The sequence below is a fragment of the Protopterus annectens genome, chromosome 6.part0 (genome assembly GCF_019279795.1).
Source record: "Protopterus annectens isolate FY-2018-M chromosome 6.part0, PAN1.0, whole genome shotgun sequence".
NCBI classification, from domain to species: domain Eukaryota; kingdom Metazoa; phylum Chordata; order Ceratodontiformes; family Protopteridae; genus Protopterus; species Protopterus annectens.
The window spans coordinates 440,550,449-440,572,602 of NC_056737.1; positions in this window are offsets into that span (position 1 = coordinate 440,550,449).

Below are 22,154 nucleotides of genomic sequence, written 5' to 3' on the forward strand. Positions count from 1 at the left end.
TGCTTAACATCAACCTGGAATCTGTGAGTATGTGTAGAAACTGTTAACAAACAATTCCTCCATAGGTATACCAGGTCAGAGGTGTATACTCCAGGTAAAACCAGTTCATGTATATAGTTGTCGACAGCCATACCACTGTCCAAAGTAAGGCAATAGAGTAGTGTACTAATACTTGTAAGGTACAGATAACAGCACTGCCTAGGAAAGTAATGTGAACTACAGGAATATACTAGTTGTTAATTGTCATCTCCCCCCCACCACATCTGCAACAATAAACTAAATACCCAACTCAATTGGAATGTGTGACTTAAATGTAATGTTGGGACATTTGTCCTATAGTTTGATAATTATTTAAATCTGTTTCTATGCATGTGCTATGTTGAAATACTCCAACATTGGTGGCATGGTGCCATCAATGTACCTGCATGCTGTTGGAATTACCACTGTGGTCCCATATATGCATGTGTTCTGTTTGCTATGCAACTGTTCCATATCTGGTGTCTGGGTTAATGGGAATATCTATGCATGCTGTTATACCTAATCCTGGAATGTGTTGACTATTACTAACCCACATATGTTGATAAAACATATACACCATAGCACGTATGGGAATGCGGATCTCAGCGGACTCACCTGTCCCACCTCAGCTGGCCGTGGCACTGGGCACCAGAACATCTGAGGCCCAACCCAGGACCTCCTTGTCCATTGGTCCTGCACCACCTTCGGGTGGAAACGCCTCAGAGGATGGGGCTAACCCCCCCCGGGAGCGGGCGCAGACAGGAACTTGTCACCCCTCGCCAGGTCCGGGTCATGGTGAGTAGCAAGCTCAACTGGGAGTTTGGAGATCTGCTATGCCAGCTCAAGGGCTGCATGTCATGACTAGAGGGTCGGCCTAGCTCTCCGACTCAGCCCCCAGCACAGCCACCTTTGGGGCTGTGATGGTGCAGTGGTGACTGTCCATGGGTGGGGAGCTCAGTCCCGCTGTTTCTACTAGGGAGATCATGGGCTTCCAATTTCCCAACACCTATCCCCATCAAGGGGTTTACCCCCCACGTGTTATATACAACCCCTGTATGTGTCTTGTTTGTCTTGTCTGTTAACCTACCCAACCTACCTCCCCAAATATACCTACTATCCCTCCCCAACATCCCACTCTCACCTGAAAAAAAGAAAAGGGCAATCTGTCCCCACCAAAAAAATCTCGCCCCATACATAGCTGTCCATTTCACACACATGTCCACTGGACACATGTTGTTGTTGGGGAAATGGAGGTTCACTGGGTTACAATCTGGGGGGTATAGGCTTTATGGAGATATTGGAATCATTAAAGTGGGTGGCTCATTGGCCAGCAAATGCTATTCTGGTCATTAGATGTTTTGCTTTACAGATGGTGGGTATACTGGTAGGATTACTAGTATACTGATCTTTAGAATAGGAAATCTCATTTTGGTCATTATTATAGCCTTTGGGCTGCAAAATGACATTGCAGCTAAGTAGGATGGCGTTCAAGTGGGCTTGCTTTGTTTCAGATGGTGTTTGGATCTTTATTTATTTATTTTTTTTGGTGGTACATTTGCCAGGTAATGACCTGGGAATAATTACAGAACAACTAGGGGTAGCAGGATAAGTGAAGATATGTTTGTTTTACAGGGGTTATACAAGGGTATGAGTAGTACTTTTGTGTTGGAGAAGGATCATCAGTTTCATTTCAACTGTTTAGTCAACTGTTTGCTTTGAGTATTTATATGATGGAGTTTATGTTATGTTTATGGAATTTTAATAAAGGTCATCAAACGTCATTTGGTGTAATATGTTTATTGAAGAGGACCGGGACAATTATGGTTAGAGTGGAGACTTTGAGGTGCCTGAGCTGTCTGTATACTGTGTACTTATAGCACAAGTTTTAACCGGTGAATATATTCCTCTGCCTCTAAGACATAAATAGACTTTTGGTGCAATCAGTTCACTTAATTCTATTCTGAGGACTGTATCTGACTACAATATAAACAAACTTCCCTCCTGAACTAGACGGACCTCAGAAGTTACAGTTTATGTAGCCTGCTGGTGGTTTTACATTCACAGCTTTTTATCTATGAAGTAGAAGGACCAAAGGATATTTTTGTCCATGGCACAGAGAAACGTACATAAAGTAGCATTAAGACAGCATTAAATGTTGCTGCAAGTACCGTATTTTATCAGTTTGAAGCAACCGCCTGATAAATAAAAACTTTTTTCCTTGTACATATTGTATTTGTTCCATTTTACATTTCCCTTTACATATTATCTTTGCTTCATTTTACACTTGCCACATACAATGACTCTTTACCATACTTAAAACTGGTGCTGCTGAGTGTACCTTGTTATAAGGATAGCACCTCCTGAGGCAAGGGTTGGGGTTATACTAAGTAAGTGGTATGGTATATGTGTCACTTATGTGATTTTCACATAAGAAGGTTCTTTTCCTTATGCCAGGTTTATAGAATTGAAGTTTTGAGAATCTGTCCTTAAAATATCACCCATTACTGTTATACAAAATATATCTAAACCTAGGAAAGATTCAGAAATGTTTCTGAAAGAACCTAAGAGCTATGGAAAACATATGCAGTATACATAGGATACTGGAATATATATATATATATATATATATATATATATATATATATATATATATATATGGTTCCCTATCAGAAGCCTGAAACACTATAAGCCTGAAAATCTAAATCCTGAAACCAAAAGCCTGAAAACTCAAAATCCTGAAAACTCAAAATCCTGAAAACACAAATAATGCTAATATGCCAATACAAACACACTAATATCTACCGACTGACCCTAACCCTAACCCTAACCCTAAGGTCCGTCACTATCGCACACTCACCTAACCCGCGCCCTAAACTTAACTCACTTAAACCGCCCCTAACCCCACTTTTTGTCACTATTGCATACATGCCTAACCTGCGCCCTAACCCTAACTCACTTATACCACCCCTAACCCTAACATAAAACCAACCGCACACTTACCTGAACCCAACGCATGACCTAACACCACAGGGCTAATAATAGCAGAGCCACAATGACGTCAGTATGTCTATTTTGTGTTTTCAGGATTTTGAGTTTCAGGATTTTGGGTTTTCAAGATTTTGAGTTTTCAGGCTTTTGGTTTCAGGATTTTGATTTTCAGGCTTATAGTGTTTCAGGCTTCTTATAGGGAACCATATATATATATATATATATATATATATATATATATATATATATATATATATATATATTTTGTGCTTTTTGGGATTAATGTCATCCAGGAAGGGTAAATTCCAGTGTGGGAGACAGATTCCCTATAAAGACTGCCACAATAAGTGTCTTATTTGCCTATGAGCATCTCATGACCATACGTCTTGTTCTATTTGTCAGGTGTTTGTTCTGAAAACCCTTTGCAGTAGACTTTTTTCTCTTTCCTTTTATCTTGAGAACCAGCATCTTAAGCTTGATAAAGATACAATGGATGGAATCTCCTGCCTGGAAGGTCAGCCGTTAGGGAAGGAGAAGATGAAAAAGTTACGACCAGAATCTTCCACTGTCTAGCCTAGATGTGTCCAACCTGTGGCCCGCAGGCCGCATGCGGCCCTCAGAGCTCTGCCATGTGGCCCTCTACCTCTAACTCCAACATCGATGTATGCATGCCCCAAAACACTTTTTTGTTGTGTTTTTCGCGCCCGTGACCTGTAACTCTAACATTGGTGAGCGCATGCACCAAAGCATCCTTCTAGTTTTGATTTTTTTTCACCAAAGAAGGGTCTGTGTGTTCGCGCCATTATTTCGTGCCAAAGAATCAATGTGTGTGTTCTTGCTGAAGAGGGACTCGTCTATGGATTTGCTGCCATTGCCTTTTAAAGAGACAGCACTTAACCTGTGTCAATAGGTAAGTATGGTGTGAGTGAGTGCATGCATGAAAGCAGAATGTTTGTGTGAGTGAAAGTAGAAGTGTGTGTGTGTATGTGTGTGTGTGTTTATGTGTGCATGACAGAGAGATAGAGAGAGAGACACATGCACAAAGAGACTAACATACAAACAAGTTAGCTCACAAATGCATCCTACATTAAAAGTACATTTATTAAATTGCAGCTTTTCTGACAGGGAGAGTATTGTATTGAATATGAAATCATGCCTCTCAACTGTATGGATTTTCGAAGAATGTCTGGATTTTTGCCTCATCTTCCAATTTGTGTCTTTTGCTTAGGAAATAAAATTAGTCATCCAAGGTAATGCATTCCCAGGGAGTAAGAATGAGACAGCAGCCTAGGGTTAATGGGTCAGTAGTGGATTGACTAATGTGGGACTGTAGCATATAAAGTTTATTGTTTTTTTTTTTGACAAACAAAAAAATCACCCAGTACTGTCTTGTCATTGGTGGGTTCTAAGCAGTGGTAGATTGGACAACAGTAACCATATCTTTGGTGGATCATCAATACTGGCAAATCAGGTGGGCAGAATGTCATTTTTTAAATGTTGGGGGTTTTAGTGTGTATGTGTGTGTGATGGGAGTGCTGCAATAGTAGATGATTATTAAAGACAGAGACTTACAAACTGTGGAGAATATGTTTCTTAGTTTCAAAACCTGATGCTTGGGTACTAGGAATGCCAAAAATAGATTTTTTAAGACATAGCTTCTTGCCATTTACAGTGGATGGATATTTACATTTAATGGACAATGTTAGCAATATGAGTGTGGTCCTGTAGGGATCTGGAGGATGTTAAGTCTACCACTTCCAATGTCTTGTAAAGTGACCTGGAAATAGATATTGGGATGTTACTGAAAAAATACAGCAAGTGGGCTTTGAAATGTAGTTTAATTAAACAAAGTGCACTTGTAATTTACAGGCCATAATTTAATTTATTTCAGGTAGTCCAGATCCTGGTAGATTGTATACCATTAGACTTAATTAGGGAGAGCTGTCGTTCTGTGGAAATAAGCAGACCTAGTTTCAGTGAAAGCTCTGTGGTTGTTTGCAGGTAGGAAGTTGCAGAATGTGGAGCCAATGTGTTTTATTATTTTTAATGGATTTGTCATTTCAAAGTATGGTTTTCTTTGTTGCAAAAGAAGGCAGTATTGAATGAGCCATATAATGCTTAACTGACAATAATGGGATAGAAACATTATACGTGATGTATAATGTTTGCAGCTACACTTGTTTTAATGGTGTCTGTGATGCATAACTATTTTTGGGCCTGTGTCCCAATTTTATTTTTCGCTTTGTCCAGAATTCTTGCTCTAAGGTTGAGAGGTATGGTTCCATACTAAATCAGAAGGTTGCATTTACCTTGGAAGACTTTTCAGCAGAATTATGAGAAACAGAGCATTTTTAATATCTCCACTTATTTCCAATATAAACTGCCGTGTAACCTTGCAAATAACTTTCTTATTACGCTACTTTAATTCTTTTGGAATTGACAGGTATGCTTCATTGGTTCGGACGTAAGCATAGTGTGCTGTGACTGATTTCTTGCAGCAGTCTGTGGTTTACTTATCATAATAACTTTTCTGTGTTTCTGGGTGTGTGATCAGTTTAACAGTTTTAAAGATGTTTTCCAAAATTAAATAAATACATAATAAATAAAAAAAGTAATCCTTTCTTCACTTTGAGCTGTTGACAAAGTGTGGGAATTTGTTTTTTTCAAAAGCAATGGTCAGCATTACAGCTTAGTAAATGGCCAGTCTGTGAATAACTTCTGCACAAATTAAAATGCCTGAATGTCAAATGGCTTTAGATTGGAGGGAAGTTATATGTTTACTTCAGTATGTAGTATGATCTTAGAGAGTTTATAGATTTCTTATTGATTTAATTTTTGCTGAGCAGTTGTTTGTTGATTTATTGATGGTCCTTTTGGTGGTGGGAAATTGCATGGATGAATCCATCTGTATTATGATTTTTTTTCAGATATTTTGACTTCCAGACAATTTCAGTCAGTGAGACTGTGTCATGTGATTACTGAGGATGCCTATTTTACAAGTAGGGCCCTTTTCTGTGTGTGTGTGTGTGTGTGTGTGTGTGTGTGTGTGTGTGTGTGTGTGTGTATAAGAGAGAGAGATTTAATATGTATACTGAATATATTTTTGCAAATGGAATTCTTAGTTAAATAGGCCCCTCTTCTTAGACAAGTAGACTTGAGTAACCAATATTAGATCTTAACCATCCAGCTGAGAAAGTTTAGTATGTGGATTTGCCTTCCGGTTTGATGAAGGCTATGCTACTTACTTAAGGAGTTCATTCATGGCTATCCATCCAGTTGTAGTGTTGTTGAACTACATTGTTTGATAATGAGAGGAGCTTTTTACAGAGGTTGAAAGTTTTTGTATCAAGAACCTGTCCATACAAAGTGGCTTGTTTATGTTGCAGTGAAGGCTGTGGTCTTTGTAGTGAGTGTTTTAAATATAACCAGTATTTCTGAGGTGGAGAAAGTCTCTTAAAGTAAGATCTTTCTTAGCCTGGAAAGCAAGCCAGTGATGAAATTTATAGGGGCCAGTGAGAGACAGAGGAAAGCAAGAAGCTTTTTAGTCTGTTTGGATAACTAAGTGAACTCAGTCCTTTGACCTTTTTTTGTCAGAAATGGTTGTAGTCTTTCTTTTGGCATGGTGTTTTGCTGAGGCACGTGCCAAAAGGGGTGTTGGGCTCAATAATTACTCTTGTAAAGGAAGAATACAGGGATGTTATGACCTCCTTGTCCCTGGATGAGATATCCTTACTAATGAGGTGGGCCATGTAAAAAGCTTTCCGTACAACGGAGACAACGTGGTGGTCAAAAGTCAGGTTTCTATCAACCTGGGTGCCCAAGCACCTCATGACTGATTGCGTGCTTACAACATTGCTATTAATGTGATAATTTGTGGGGACATCACTCTCCTCAAAGGGGATGATTGTGCATTTTTGGCATTTAGCTTGAGGCCATGTTTCTGGCACCAGTCATTTGTTTGGGTGAGACCCTCTTGTAGCTTATTCAAAATTGTTTTATTAAATCAGTAATGTGAATTCTTTACTTTATTGCAAATTTGTTGGCTTATTTTTGTGGATTATAGTATTGTAGGACTGCTAATGTTGACGTATGTAGATGGACTGCTGGAGTGGTTTGCCCAGTGAGAAATACTAGTGCTGTACTGAATATCTGTTTATTTGTAAAAAAAAATCTATATATTAACTAAGATGTTAGAGTTAACTGTTAGATTACAGAATTAAAATCAGAATGAGAATTAGAATTTTATGGCAAATGTAAGGCATTTATTACATTTATTAATTGTTCGAATGCACCTACAGTACAGCCAGGAGGCCGACTTTGGTCTCCCGTGGCAGCGAAAGAGTTAACTATATGATATATTTTATATGCGGCCCCAAGACAATTTCTGTTCACTCAATGCGGCCCCGGCAAGCCAAAAGGTTGGACACCCCTGGTCTAGCCTCTGCCAGGTGTTTCTCTTGAGGTTGTTATAAACCCAGAGGCTTGCCAGTCTCTGTTGTCGAATTCTACCGTGACTGTTGGAGGCCAGTGAAGTTCTGATTGGCAGCATATCAGATGAGGTTTTGCAGGCGTCCATCTCGGATGTTCAGGGGTAACCACAGTTGATTTTTCCAAGGGGCTTAAGTGAGTTCCTCAGATTTTAGTTGGGGAAGCAGTTCCTGCTACAGTTCTTGACTGCTATCCTGGGTCTGAGTCTTTTCAGTTTTTTGGAGGGGGTATTCCCTTAAAAGAGAAAAGCTTAAACATGTTTTTTCTGCTCCTAGGGATCTTCACAGTGAATGGTAGATTTTCACTCAGGGGCTATTTTCTGCTTTAATGTCTTTCAAGCCTCCCAAGGGGTTTTAGTTCCTGCTCCTCCCTGGTCCTCTACTCCCCTTAAATGGCCTAGAGAACAGGATTCATCTGAGATTGAGTCAGATTCTGATGATGAATCCTTGACTTATTCTTCTCAGATTCCATCTCCTTTGGACTATGAGTCAGAGGAGGAGGACTCTATTAGTCCTGATCCTCCTTTTGAGGAAATTTCCTTTGGGGATATGCTCATTAGGATGATGGATTTTTTTTTCAAGTGGGATTGTGCTCAGGTCCCTAATATCCATAGGAGGTACTATGAGTTGCTACAGTTGGAGTCTCCTAAACCTTGTGGCTATTCCTCCTATTTCTGCTGCTTTGCTGGATGTTTCTTCCAATGCCTCACATGCTCCTGATTCTTTACCCACTGTTCCCAAGAAGTCTGATAGGTTTTATAGGGTGCCTGCAGATTGTTTATTTTTGTGTAACTGTCCTGCTGCTGACCATTCTGTGGTCTCTGTACCCTCTGATAAGCCATCTCAATTGCTTTACCCAAGTTATTGCCTTCTGACAAGGATAGCAGAACTATGGAATGGCTGGGTAAGCAGGTTTACATTTCTGCTACCCTAGCTTTTAGGGCTATTAATTGTCAGATCCATATGTCTAGGTTTGTGTTGACTCTTCTTTCTCAGGCCTGTCAACTTATTTCTGATTTTCCTGAGTCTGAGGGTAAAACTTCTGTTCTTTCCTTGCTAGGGACTTCCTCTCAAGTTATTTGTCTTTCTATTAAATGTAGTTATGATGTGGCGGATGCCTTTTCTAGGACAGCTGTTTTTGGTTCAGTTATGAGGAGATATTGTTGGCTTAGGCTCCAGCCTCTACCTGATGATATTAAAGGTAAGTTGATGGATGTTCCCCTGAATTCTAAACTTTTGTTTGGGGAAGCTGCTGCTGGTTTGTTTAAGTCCCTTCAGGATAAGTGTAAGGCTTTACAGGACCTTAAACATGTTTTTGTTTCTCCTGTGCTGAAATTTCCGAGGAACTATATTGCTAAGCATGTCTTTGTTCGTAAACATCCCTGGCTTTCTACTAGATACAATAAGCGTGGCAAGTGGGCTCCTCCTGCTAAGGCTACTCAGTTTTAAGGTTTTCCGAAGCCTTTCTTTCCTGACAAACCAGGTGCTGTATGACTATCTGCCTCCTCCCAGACACATTCCTCTTTGTCTTCAACTTTCTTTTTCTCTTTCTGGCTTTGGATCACTCAGGATTCTTGGGTTCTGTCAATCATTCATCAGGGGTACTTCATGGTGAGGAAATCCCACCCTTTTCTTATGGGCTTTCCACAAACTCCTCGGGAACAGCTTCCCTTTTTCCAGATTTTCTTTAAACTCTCTTGACTCAGGGTGCTATTCAAGAGATGTGTGTGTCCCAAAGGGGGAAAGGGTTGTACGCCAGGCTGTTTCTAGTGCCAAGAAAAGATGGCACTTGGAGATCTATTCTAGACCTCTTTCATCTAAACACTTTTTTAAAACTGCCTTCCTTTTAGATGTTTTCTCTTCAGATTCTGTTTCCACTACTGCTCCCTCAGGCCTATATGGTATCTCTGGATCTCAAGGATGCTTATCTTCACATTCCAATCCATCATCTTTTCAGAAAGTTTTTAATTTTTCTCTGTATCTTCCTGGCATTTTCAGTTCTCTGCTTTGCCTTTTGGCCTTTCTACTGCCCCAAGGGTGTTCATCACATGCCTTGCTCTTGTGGTTGCTTTTTGCAGACTTCGAGGGATCCAATTTTTTCCTTAGATGATCTGTTGGTTCAGAAGTCCTCTTCAGAGACTCTCTTGAAAAATCTTCATTTTGCCATTTCCCTTCTTCAGAGCCTGGGGTTCACAATGCATTTCACAAAGTCTTCTCTGACTTGTTCTCTGGATCATGTTTTTCTGGGTTGCAGGATTCGGTCGGTGCCAAGTAGACAAGAGTATAAGAAGATGAGGTGCATGGCAAAGAGAGAGGTGGCAAAGGCTAAGGATAAGGTATATGAAGAGATGTATGAAAGGCTGGACACTAAGGAGGGAGAAAAGGACCTCTACCAATTGGCTAGACAGAGGGACCAAGCTAGTAAAGATGTGCAGCAGGTAAGGGTGATAAAGGATAATGAGGGAAATGTACTCACAAGCGAGGAGAGTATGTTGAGCAGATGGAAAGAGTACTTTGAGGGGCTGATGAATGAAGAGAATGAGAGAGAGAGAAGGTTGGATGATGTGGTGATAGTGAATCAGGAAGTGCAATGGATTAGCAAGCAGGAAGTAAGGACAGCTATGAAGAGGATGAAGAATGGAAAGGCTGTTGGTCCAGATGACATACCTGTGGAAGCATGGGGGTGTTTAGGTAAAATGGCAGTAGAGGGATTAAATTGATCAGTCACAGTACGAAGTTATAGGAAAGAATAGTGGAAGCTAGGTTAAGAAGGGAGGTGATGATTAGTGAGCAGCAGTATGGTTTCATGCACTACAGATGCGATGTTTGCTCTGAGAGTGTTGATGGAGAAGTACAGAGAAGGTCAGAAGGAGTTGCATTGTGTCTTTGTGGACTTAGAGAAAGCATATGACAGAGTGCCTTGAGAGGAGTTGTGGTATTGTATGAGGAAGTCGGGAGTGTCAGAGAAGTATGTAAGAGTGGTACAGGATATGTACGAGGGTAGAGTGACAGTGGTGAGGTCTGTGGTGGGAGTGACGGATGCATTTAAGGTGGAGGTGGGATTACATCAAGGATCAGCTCTGAGCCCTTTCTTATTTGCAATGGTGATGGGCAGGTTGACAGACGAGATCAGATAGGAGTCCCCGTGGACTATGATGTTTGCAGATGACATTGTGATCTGTAGTGAAAGTAGGGAACAGGTGGAGGAGACCCTGGGGAGGTAGAGATATGCTCTAGAGAGAAGAGGAATGAAGGTCAGCAGGACTAAGACAGAATATGTGTGTGTGAATGAGAGGGAGGATAGAGGAATGGTGAGGATGCAGGGAGTAGAGGTGGTGAAGGTGGATGAGTTTAAATACTTGGGATCAACCATTCAGAGCAATGGTGAGTGTGGAAGAGAGGTGAAGAAGAGAGTACAGGCAGGATGGAGTGGGTGGAGAAGAGTGTCAGGAGTGATTTGTCACAGATGAGTACCAGTTAGAGTGAAAGGGAAGGTCTACAAGAGGGTAGTGAGACCAGCTATGTTATATGGGTTGGAAACAGTGGCATTGGCAAAAAGGCAGGAGTCAAAGCTGGACGTGGCAGTTAAAGATGTTAAGATTTGCACTGGGTGTGGCGAGGGTGGACAGGATTAGGAATAAGTATATTAGAGGGTCAGCCCAGGTTGGAAGGTTTGGAGACAAAGCCAGAGAGGCAAGATTATATTGGTTTGGACATGTGTTGAGGAGGGATGCAGAGTATATTGGAAAAAAGATGCTAAGGATGAAACTGCCAGGTAACAGGAAAAGAGGAAGGCCTAAGATAAGGTTTATGGATGTGGTGAGAGAGGACATGCAGGTGGCTGGTGTGACAGAGGAAGATGCAGAGGACAGGAAGAAATGAAAACAGATGATCCGCTGTGGTGACCCCTAATGGGAGCAGCCAAAAGAAGAAGAAGAAGAATTCAGTCGGTGCCTATGATAACTTCCTTGCCCCATCCAAAGGCCTTAACTCTCATTTCTTTCTTTCACATTCTCCTTCCTCTGGCTTCCATTACTGCTGGAGAATTTCTGAGAGTGCTGGGTTTCATGGCATCCACCATTCTGATGCTCCCTCTTGCCAAACTTTATAAGAGAAAGTTTCAGTGGTTCTTAAAGTCAGTGTGGCTTCAGCATGCACATCCTCTAGACTTTGTAGATCCTCTTCTTCCTTGTCTCAGACAGGAACTTCACTGGTGGATTTGGCAGTTGTCTCTGAACCCAAGGCTACCTTTTCATCCCTCTCTTCCCTCTCAGGAATTGTTCACAGATGCTTCAGATGTGGGTTGGGGGGGGGGGGCTTTTGGCTTCCTAAAAGTACAGGGGGTGTGGTTACCTCACCACTGGAGGGAACACATCAACATCAAGGAGATGAAAGCTCTTCTGCTGGCTCTTCAGGCCTTTCATCCTCTTTTCTCTCCAGGGCCTCTTAAGGTCTTCACAGTCAACACCACAGTAATGTGGTATATTAACAAACAAGGGGGAAAAAATCTTACCTTCTTTGCTGGCAGGCATCTGGTATAGGATCTTGCTGTCAAGTATCAAGTGACTCTTCAAGCGGTTTATATCCCTTCCACTCAGAGCATTATGGCAGACAATCTGAGCAGGTCCTTAACTCAGTCCCATGAATGGATGCTTCACAGGGATGTGTTTCTGGACATTATTCACCAGTGGGGTACTCCTCAAGTGGATCTTTTTGTCTCCCCTCTGAACATACAACTTCCTCTGTTTTGTGCCAGAGTTCCAGGTCCTCTGGTGTGGCAAGGTGGACGCCCTCTCCTTTTCTTGGAAGGGGGTGTTTCTTTATGCATTCCCTCCCCTTCCTCTCATTCCGGAAGTCCTGCTCAAGATTAAACAGGATGATCCCAAAATCTTGTTGGTGACTCTCTTTTGGCCATGACAGCACTGGTTCCCCCTATTACATCTAGCCAAAGGCAATCATCACAAGTTACCTCACAGGGTGGATCTCATCACACAAGACAAGGGATCTCTCATCCATCCCCACCTGTCCATGCTTCAACTGATGTTGTGGGTGATATGGCTTTGATGCCTCATAGACACCTTTTTTCTGATGATGTTCTGCAAGTCCTGCAAGAGGCCAGATGACCTACCACCAGGAAATCATACTTATCCACATGAAAAAGGCTTTCTATTTGGTGTCTGCCTCATTATCTGAACCCACTTTCTGTGGATGTTCCTTTGGTTCGCTCTTATTTGTGTGAGTTGCTCAATGCTGGTTTGGCCTATTCTTCTATGAAGGCCCACTTATCAGCCATTTCTGCAAGTCTGCCTTTATCAACTCCTTTAGCTTCTAGATGTGAGGTTAAACAATTTCTCAAAGGCATCCTTAATGTTAGACCTCCGAGGAAGCCTGTTCTGCCTCCCTGAGATCTTAATTTTGTTTTGGAGAAGTTGACTCAGGCTCCTTTTGAAATTGCTGTTTCAGCTTCCTTGAAACATTGTTCTTGGAAGACTGCTCTTTTGTTATTTCTTACTTCTGCCAGATGGGTGTCTGAGTTGCAGGTCCTTATGGCTTGTCCTTCTTTTGAGATTTTTCATGAGGAGAGGGTGTCCTTATGCACTAATTGCACCTTTATACCTTAAGGTGGTTAATGAGCTTTCCTCTAATCAGTCTGTTAATCTGCCTTCTTTTTTTCCCTCTCCGCAGTCTGACAGTGAAAGGGTGCTGCATACTTTGGATGTGCATAGGCAACTCAGAATTTATTTGGATCTGACTAAGGCTATTCATAAATCTGATCAGTTGTTAGTTTCTTTTCATCCTAGATCTTTGGGTCTAGCTGTATCCAAGCAAACTATGTTTTCTTGGATGCTAAGGATATTTCCTTTTGTTACACCTTTCATGGCAACAATGTTTCTTCTTCAGTCGAGGCTCTAGGTTTCTTCTGGTACTTTTTTCAAGGGTTTAAATACTAATTCTATTCTTGAAGCAGCTACCTGGTCTTCTGTGCATGCCTTTACTAAATACTACAAGTTGGATAGTATCTCTAGAACTAGGGCTAGTTTTGCTAGTGCCATTCTCCATGGTTTCTTAGGGGACTCCTGTTCTTCTCCTTCCCCCTCCCAAGTTTCATTTTGAGCTTTGGCATTCTCCCAAAGGTTACAAATACTACAGAAGTGAATATAAAGACATAGTACAGTTGTGTAAAATCTTTCCATAATGGTAGACGTCCTTTCCTTCACTGCTGCAGTATTCGCTCCCTCCATCCATCCTTCCCCCTAGTCCTTTCCTTCCTGGATGTACATGTTACCTCTTGGGTTTCTTGTACTGGTGTTCCTACTGTGGCAATCAGTTCTATTTATGGTAAGCCTGAATGTCACCTTTATGCCCTATGGTACACAAGGAGTGTTTGAGCGACATTCAGGCATACCTTCTAAATGCAACAGGAAGTCTTTTGTATACTGGCTAGATGACAGGCTTCCACAGCACAGAATCCCGAAGGTCACAAATAATGTAGCAGCGAAGGCATGAACATCTACCATTATGGTAAGATTTTACATAACTATACTTTACTGATACAAGTAGCAATACAGCATAGGGTGTGTGTGTGTGTGTGTGTGTGTGTGTGTGTGTGTGTGTGTGTGTGTGTGTGTGTGTGTGTGTGTGTGTGTGTGTGTGTGCATCACACAGTGCTCATGCATCATTCAAGAGCAGATAATCATGATAGCAGGAGTTAGTAAACGGAAAGAGTGACAGGATAGTAAATTTCATCTTGCATCTCCATATTCCCTCTTGTTTGCTTGTTACCTGGTGAGTGGCTACAAACAGCACAAATATCCACCTCAAGTATACCATGTTGCCTCATGTGATGGTTGCCTACAGAGCACTGATTGCTATTTCTGTGCTCAACTATTTGGCATTTTCATCTTAGTTTTTAACAGGTCAGGTAAATCACATCCATCCATCCACAACTTCTTTTTCCTGTTTTTGCAAATATGGTCAGGATGACACTTTAACAGTGACAATCATCTAGAGCCAATGTTCACACTGCTGGGTGACAGCATGCCAAGCTTAAATTAGTATCTTGGTTTTCTTTTTTACAAAGACTTTATTAATGACAATGGATTCAAACTAGGTTTCATGAAGCATTAAAAACTGAGTGAAACAAAACACAACTAAATTATTTAAGCAGTAGATTTAATTCTGTTAATTATACAGCAGTGTCTACATACTTACATTTCTAAACAGAATAACGGTATAGTCTGCATTTATTCCTCCTTTTATTCACACTTACTTACTCATAGTTTCAGTGTGGGGGCTGGTAGTGTTTGGAAGGTACCAGATAGAATTAAGTATGATTTTTAAAGAAAAATATTTGCATACATCTTAATTCAAGGCATCCTGGGAATTTTATAGATTCCTAATGAAAAGTGACAGTCATTTCTGAACTCCCTATTTTAGACAGTATAAATCCTACAAAGTCAAATCAGAAGTCATAGCAGACTCAAATACAGTTTTTTCTGCAGCATAGCTCATCAGTGTATCTCGGCTGGTACGTCTGATCTGAAGGTGCTAAAACTTGCTACCTATAACCACACTGCATTTGAAGCAGGAAAGAAAACAACAAACACCTCCAAAGCAAATGTTTCAAAGCAAGATGCTAGAAACAGCTTTATGAATTTTACAAAGAGACAAAAAGTTGGCTGCATTTATCCTCATCTCATTGTAACTGGCTCCAGGATAACTGGAGGAGTTAGTTTTTTTATCCTGCAGGGAGACTGCCATAAAGATGCTTCCCATAAGGTTTATATATGTCAAAGTTTTAGCACCATTTCTGAACTTATTCTAAAGTACCAGACAAGATGCATAGATGAAATGTAGTACAACAGAATACATGGGCATCTGTTATTATTTATGATTTGCCTGGGTCACAATGGGATGCTGTTTTTGTCTCTTTGTTGCCATAGTTTCTGAGTAAAGAAATAGCTCTAGGAAAGTAGACTAATTCCCATTATACCTTATAAAAATGATGAATGAAATTATTTTTCTTTGTAAATTGATTGCCTGTTGAATGCACCTGCCCTTACAGTATGTTCCTTTAGAAACATTTGTTGTATTCTTTCTCTTTCCTTTGTGGCTTCAGCTGAATACATACTGTTGTGTTTTTTTTCTTTACTTTTTTAATTTATTTCATTAATTATTTCAGTTTTAAGAAAGTATAGTTCACTCATAAATTAATTTTCTTACTAGATCTTTACTGCAGTTTATCGTATATGTTATTTATGCAACTAATGTAGGATTAGACAACAAATCAGCCTAGTATAGCAGTCTAAATCAATTAACTTCATTTTAGCAAACACATTAATTTTCATACACATCTAAATTTACTTTACTTTAAATTGTTTTGAGTCTGAGCCGCAGTTATTGTTAATGATTCACATATAGCTTATTAATCCTGTTGCTAGACATGCTGTAGGTGTAACTCTCGCAGCATCTCAGAACAAAACAAAAGATAATCACTTTGTGCATATGTGGTCTATAAGATGGGGGAGTCACCCCCACTTTTGTGCAGGGGACTGTCCTCTGTATTACTGCGATATAGCAAACATCATTTTCAAGAGCTCCATTTTTTGAGAATTCGGTTCAGTTCCTAGTTTCTCTTTTATGCAGTGCAGCAGCAGTGTACTGCTGTCCCAGTACATGTTATACTGACGGTTCCAAGTCATACAACAGGTTATATCAGAGAGCAGGTGGCCTTGTCATTTGGTTTGTTTAGTGGGGTAACCTACTGGCAGATGAAGATTGAATGCTGGAGCTTCAATTGACTGGGGTTTAACCTGTTGGATGTGAAGATGGACAAAGCCTAAAATAATGCAGGGACAAAGGCCCAAAAAATAGAGACAAATTTTAAATATTGCTCTTATGAACTTAGAAAGTTGCTCGAATAACAAGTTTTGTGTTAGCATGCATTTTCTCGGGTCTATATCATATGAGAGAATCGCACAAATTGCGAACACTCATAATATCGAACGTATCGGACCTCAAAGTACTTTTTCTAAGATCACGGTACAGTGAAGAATGGGATATTTGCCCTTTCCTCACTGTAGTGCGATCTTGGAGTTGGAATATATATTTAACGGGGGTGAGGGGGGCACAGTCCAACACTATAAGATGTTTGAGGTCCGGTACATTCGATATTATGTGTTCGCAATTTGTGCGATTCACTCATATGATATAGACCCATTTTCTGAAAGATATGAAGTCTGACGTCTGAATCTCAAATGATGGTCATTATTTAGTGACTTCAATCCTCAGTGATTTGCTAAAAAAACACAAATTTTATGAGGAGCAGACCAAAAATATGTCAGTTGAGAAGGCCAATTATCCCCTTTTTCAAGTTAGTGTGACAGTGGAGAGTTGATATACATATATATATATATATATATATATATATATATATATATATATATATATATATACACATTCAGAGGGTGTGGTGAGTGTAACACTTTAAAAAGGTGTTTTTTTGGCAGTTTTCTTTTCAGCGAATGCAGTCCAAGGATTCTGATCCACTCATAATGGAAGTATACAGTGTCTAGCATGTGTAAAGTGATGCAGATCAAATGAGAGTTTCTTTTGCAAAAATCTAATAATTTAGTGAGACTTAGAAATGTACTAAGTTGGAAAACATGTGATATCAATAGCCTTCTTTTAATGTACATTACTAAGTACAGATATTTCTTAAGACGTTGGTAAGAATCTGGAAGGAGGAAATGAGGAAAAAGGTTTGCTGACTTTACCATTATGGTTATATGGGCATTTCTCTATCAGGAAATTCATGATTCTGAAGATTAAGAAATATCCAACTCAAACAAGCAAGATGAACTTTTCTGCTGTAGTCTGAAGTATGACAGTGCCCCACACAAACTGAGTCAGGTATCAGGTCTTTACGTGAGCTCAGGTCCTAGCTGTTTGTCTCTGAGACTAGAACTGCAGCTTGAAGTGATCAAAGTGCAAGCACCATTCAGTGCTGATGGTCTAGGAAGAAATGCTCCTGGCATAGTATACAAGAAGTAGAAACTGTGTAGCAGTGGTTGTGAGCTTCTGGATGACAGTGGTAAAAAAAGTCACTTATTATAATAAAAAGCAACATGACAGGCATGAGGCAACAGTGCTTTTACAATGTCAAAGAACAGAAATTCCTTGTGCATACAACTTTATCAGAGTATTATAGTCTATCTGATTCATTAGTGTAAAGATGGACAAGACAATGGCAGATGAATCATGACACCTACTGATCAAACAATCGCAAAGGTATAATACACAGACCGAAACATGCAACCATCAATATGTTTGTCATAAGACAATTATGCATAATGTACATAATATTTAAAAATGTTTTTTATGGCATTCTTAGTACATTGTTTTTAGGGAACAGAGAACTCACTGTCAAAATATCCATACCAGCACTACACATTTCACAGACAACAAACATAAACATCAATGTTCATCATATAGATCACTGCTGCAGTAGCCTTAGCTATATGGGTTGTATCTCATCAAGGTTATAATGGCTGTCCAGCTTCCAAAGAATCAGGGCACATTCCACATGCCAAAACTGTCAAGCAGCTTGAACTGAGCCGACTAAAAGACAAGCTTGGTAAGGCTGACATAGTGTTTGAAAGTGCTTTTTACTGTGCTGTTTTTTCTATTAAAAAAGTAACTTGTATGTACTGGTATTTTTACTGTCATTTGCTGCTTGTCTTTCCTAGGAAAGACACACCATTTTTAGCTTGACCAAAGATAAGACTACTGGTCCCACAGTCAGTCCTTTTTCCAACCAGAAAAAGAAAAAGTTAAGCAAACATCCTTTGCCACCACAACAGGCTAGGAATTTGCCTCAGCTGCAGGTGGGTGACTCTTCTGTGGCAAATGGTTGTACCTCAGACCTCTCTTCTTTTATTCTGAATCCCTTTGGTGTAGCACCTACATCCACTGTGGACCAGGGGCTAGCCATTTCTTCTGCAGCTGTTGGAGTCCCCCTCAATGGACAAGGGAGAGGTACTCTTGTTTGTGCTGAGAGGGAACAGGGAAGGGTTCCCTGTTGTAGCAGAATGCTGTGCTTATCCCTGGGAGAGAAGCTCTTGCCGTTAGTAATATAGTTGGTACAATTTTTCCTGTAAAAAAGAAATAGAAATGCAAGCATTTATTTACTGCTCCTCAAATTTCTTTAGATAGGAGTTGTCTACTGGGACTGGCTCAGGGTTTAATTCTGACTGTTGATCCTTCTTATAAAGCATGTTCTGGTAAAAGAAAGAGGGGTTCCTCTTTTCCTGAGATTCAAGACTCTGAGTCTGAATGAGAAGATGCAGGGATAGATTCAGAGTTTTTTTGATTCAGACTCAGAGGAGAGCTCAGTTTCTGATCCTCATCGCAGGGGATTTTTCTGTGATTATTGCTAAAATGTGCCAGTTTTTCAGTAGGAGACCACTGAGGTTTCTTGGTCCCTCTGAAAATAATATGAGATGTTACAGAAGGATTTTCCAGAACCTACACCCATTCTTCCTGTTCTGTTTCTTTACAGGATGCCTCTGTGTTAATGGCAATAATTTTCCTATTAGTCAGCCAAGTGCCCCCTAAAAAGACAGGTAAAATGTATGTATTTCCTCAGAATTTTAATTTTTATACACTATTTCCAAACCCGACCCAGCAGCTATAGCCTTAGTTGATCCCACTGCTGCTAAGCACTTAGTTAATTCCAATCATACTCTTTCTTAGTTAATTTCAATCCTATTCTTTCTGATAAGGATGGAAAATGATTGATAGGTATGGGGGAAAAGTGCATACTTCTGCAACTTTGGTTTTCAGAATTTTGAATTGTTAGGATTATATGTTAAGGACCAATTCTGAAAGTATGAGGGAGTTTTTATCTGCAGTTTCTAAATAACTTAGTTTCTTCTTTTGCAAAAGTCACTACTCTTTGTTTGCAGTGTGTGAGTATGACTGCTGATACTTTTTTACAGGACTGTGGTTACTGGTACTGTTTAAAGGAAGTTTGTATGGCTATATTCTCAGAATGGTTTACTACCAAAATTTTGAATGGCACTTCTTCGAACAATGTGTATTTGAATGTGCCTTTTTCAAACATTCACAATGCCGAACTGAAATATTACGAACTCATAATAACGAAAGCAAAGCTTGATTCTCTATTATGACTTCGGCATTGTGAATGGAGCTCGTGGTACAGTAAGGATCGGGGAATTTACCCTTTTTCTCACTGTAGTGCAATCTTGAAGTTGGGGTATATAATTTGCAGGGGGTGTGGGGGTGCAGGGAGGCTTGCACCCTGCAAAAATGTAACAAAATTTAGATGTTTCCCATGGTACCTTCACCACAACAGCCTAACATTCTGGCATCACCTCCTCATAGGTGAAGTTGTTTCAAATTCTTGAGAATGTTGACCTTCGCGGTAATGATTTCTGACATTCTGAACATTCAACATGTCCAAAATTTGACCCAATGGTTCAGTCATGTGAGTAAAAATTGTTGTGATTTTCAACATTTTGATAGTAAACCTCTCAGAATCTTCTAGATGATGTTAAAAATAAGATTTTAAATTCTCCCATGGATAGAGATTTAGTGTTTGGCCTATCTACTTACTGCAGAGATGATCAAAAAGTGAGATAAAAGGGGCAAGCTTATTCAGGGAATATCCTAAAGTGAATTGTCAGATTTTATAAGTGCATCGCAGCAGATAAGTTAACTGCCATGATGCACCTTCCACTAGTCATTTCATATTTATTTGGGCCATATTTTAATAAAACACTTTAGCTTTTTATTCAATCCATGGCCAAAATAAATTTAGGATTTCCCTTGGTGATATCAACAAGGGGATCTTCCATAGACTTTAACGGGCATGTTTCTGCATCTGTACAAAATGCATCCATTAAAGCCTATTGATGCATTTCATGTTTTCACTGAGTTGATGTCACTGAGGTCAGCTGTTCATTAAAGGTAATGCTCTAACAAAATTGTTTACCAATCAGGCAAAAATGCTAATTGGCACTTTACGTGCTACATAGAATGGTGATAAAACGTAAGTCACTGAGTGCAACAATACACTTTAAAATTCTTCCAAACTGTTCAAGGGAAATTCTTTCTACTCTTCCATTTTTGGCAGAAAACAGAATAAACAGTCTCAACAGAAGTCATGTAAACAGATGTTTAAGAGGGAGTGGCAAGAGAGATCCAAAAAGAATTATCTAACCTCCCAAAGCCAAGGACAGTCCAATATGTCTGAATGACTATTCAAGAGACCTTGTGACCCACTTCCACCCTGGCCCCCTTTCCATCCAGAAAGTGTTAATCTCCATTTTTTTCTTTTTGGCAACTGGTTGCTTCAACTGATGGGTTTTGAATATCATTCAAGGTTACAGATGGCAGTGAGAGGAAATTCCGCCATTCCAGGTGATGATTACTCTTCCTCCAGATCAGATTATTTTGTTCCTAGTGACAAAGAAAGAAAATGCTTGGTGACCAGTTCTGTATCTTTCTTTCCTAAACCTGTTTGTGCCAGTGCCCTAATTCAAAATGATGTCACTTCACAACCTGTTATGTATTCTTGCTCTTTCAAGTTTTCTTGTAACACTAGACATCTAACATGCTTATCATCACATCTCTATTCATCTAGATTAGATGTTTCTTTAGGTTTTGTATGACTGGATCACATTATCAGTGCTGCACCTTAACTTTTGAACAATCAACTGCTACAGGGTGTTCACATTTTTTTCCATATTTAGACAACTTGTTTATCTTTGATGAGTCTTTTTCAAAGTGTTAGGAATTTCTCTCTTAGGTGAGCAATCTCTTACACAAGCTGGGATTCCAAGAGTACAGTCAAAAGTCTTTCTTGACTCCCTCACCTAGGATTGTGTTTTGGGATGTCAATTAGATACCACTGTTCAAAGAGCTTTTCTTCCACAGAAAAAAATAGATCCTTATTAAGATCTGTTTCTAAAGGTTTGCCACTCAGACTTTGAATGTGTGTGTGTGTGTGTGTGTGTGTGTGTGTGTGTGTGTGTGTGTGTGTGTGTGTGTGTGTGTGTGTGTGTGTGTGTGTGTGTGTGTGTGTGTGTGTGTGTTTGTATCTGACTGAATAAAAATCAATGCTTTTTAGGCCACTCACACACCGTACAATTCATATACTCAACTTTGGCAAGGTTGCTGATGTCACTCACTTAAAAATACACTTCTGGGAAAGTCATAACCCAGTAATCTCCATAGCACGTCCTATAACCGCATACTGCTGTAGTGTGATAAAGTGGTTAAGTAGATGTTTCAACCCCAGACTTGGCAACTGTGTGTGTGTGTGTGTGTGTGTGTGTGTGTGTGTGTGTGTGTGTGTGTGTGTGTGTGTGTGTGTGTGTGTGTGTGTGTGTTTGTGAATCTGTGTGTGAGTGTGTCTGTCTGTCTTAGACTGAGTAAAGAACAATGATTTTTAGGGTACTCACACTCCTTAGAATTCATATACTCAACTTTGGCAAGGCTGCTGATGTTACCCACCTAGAAATACACCTCTGGAAAGATTATAGCTCACTAATCTCTGTAGCATGTCCTGTAACTGTGTACAGCTGTAGTGTGATCTAGAACCATGGAAGAGTTCCATCTCCACCCATGGCAGTTCTG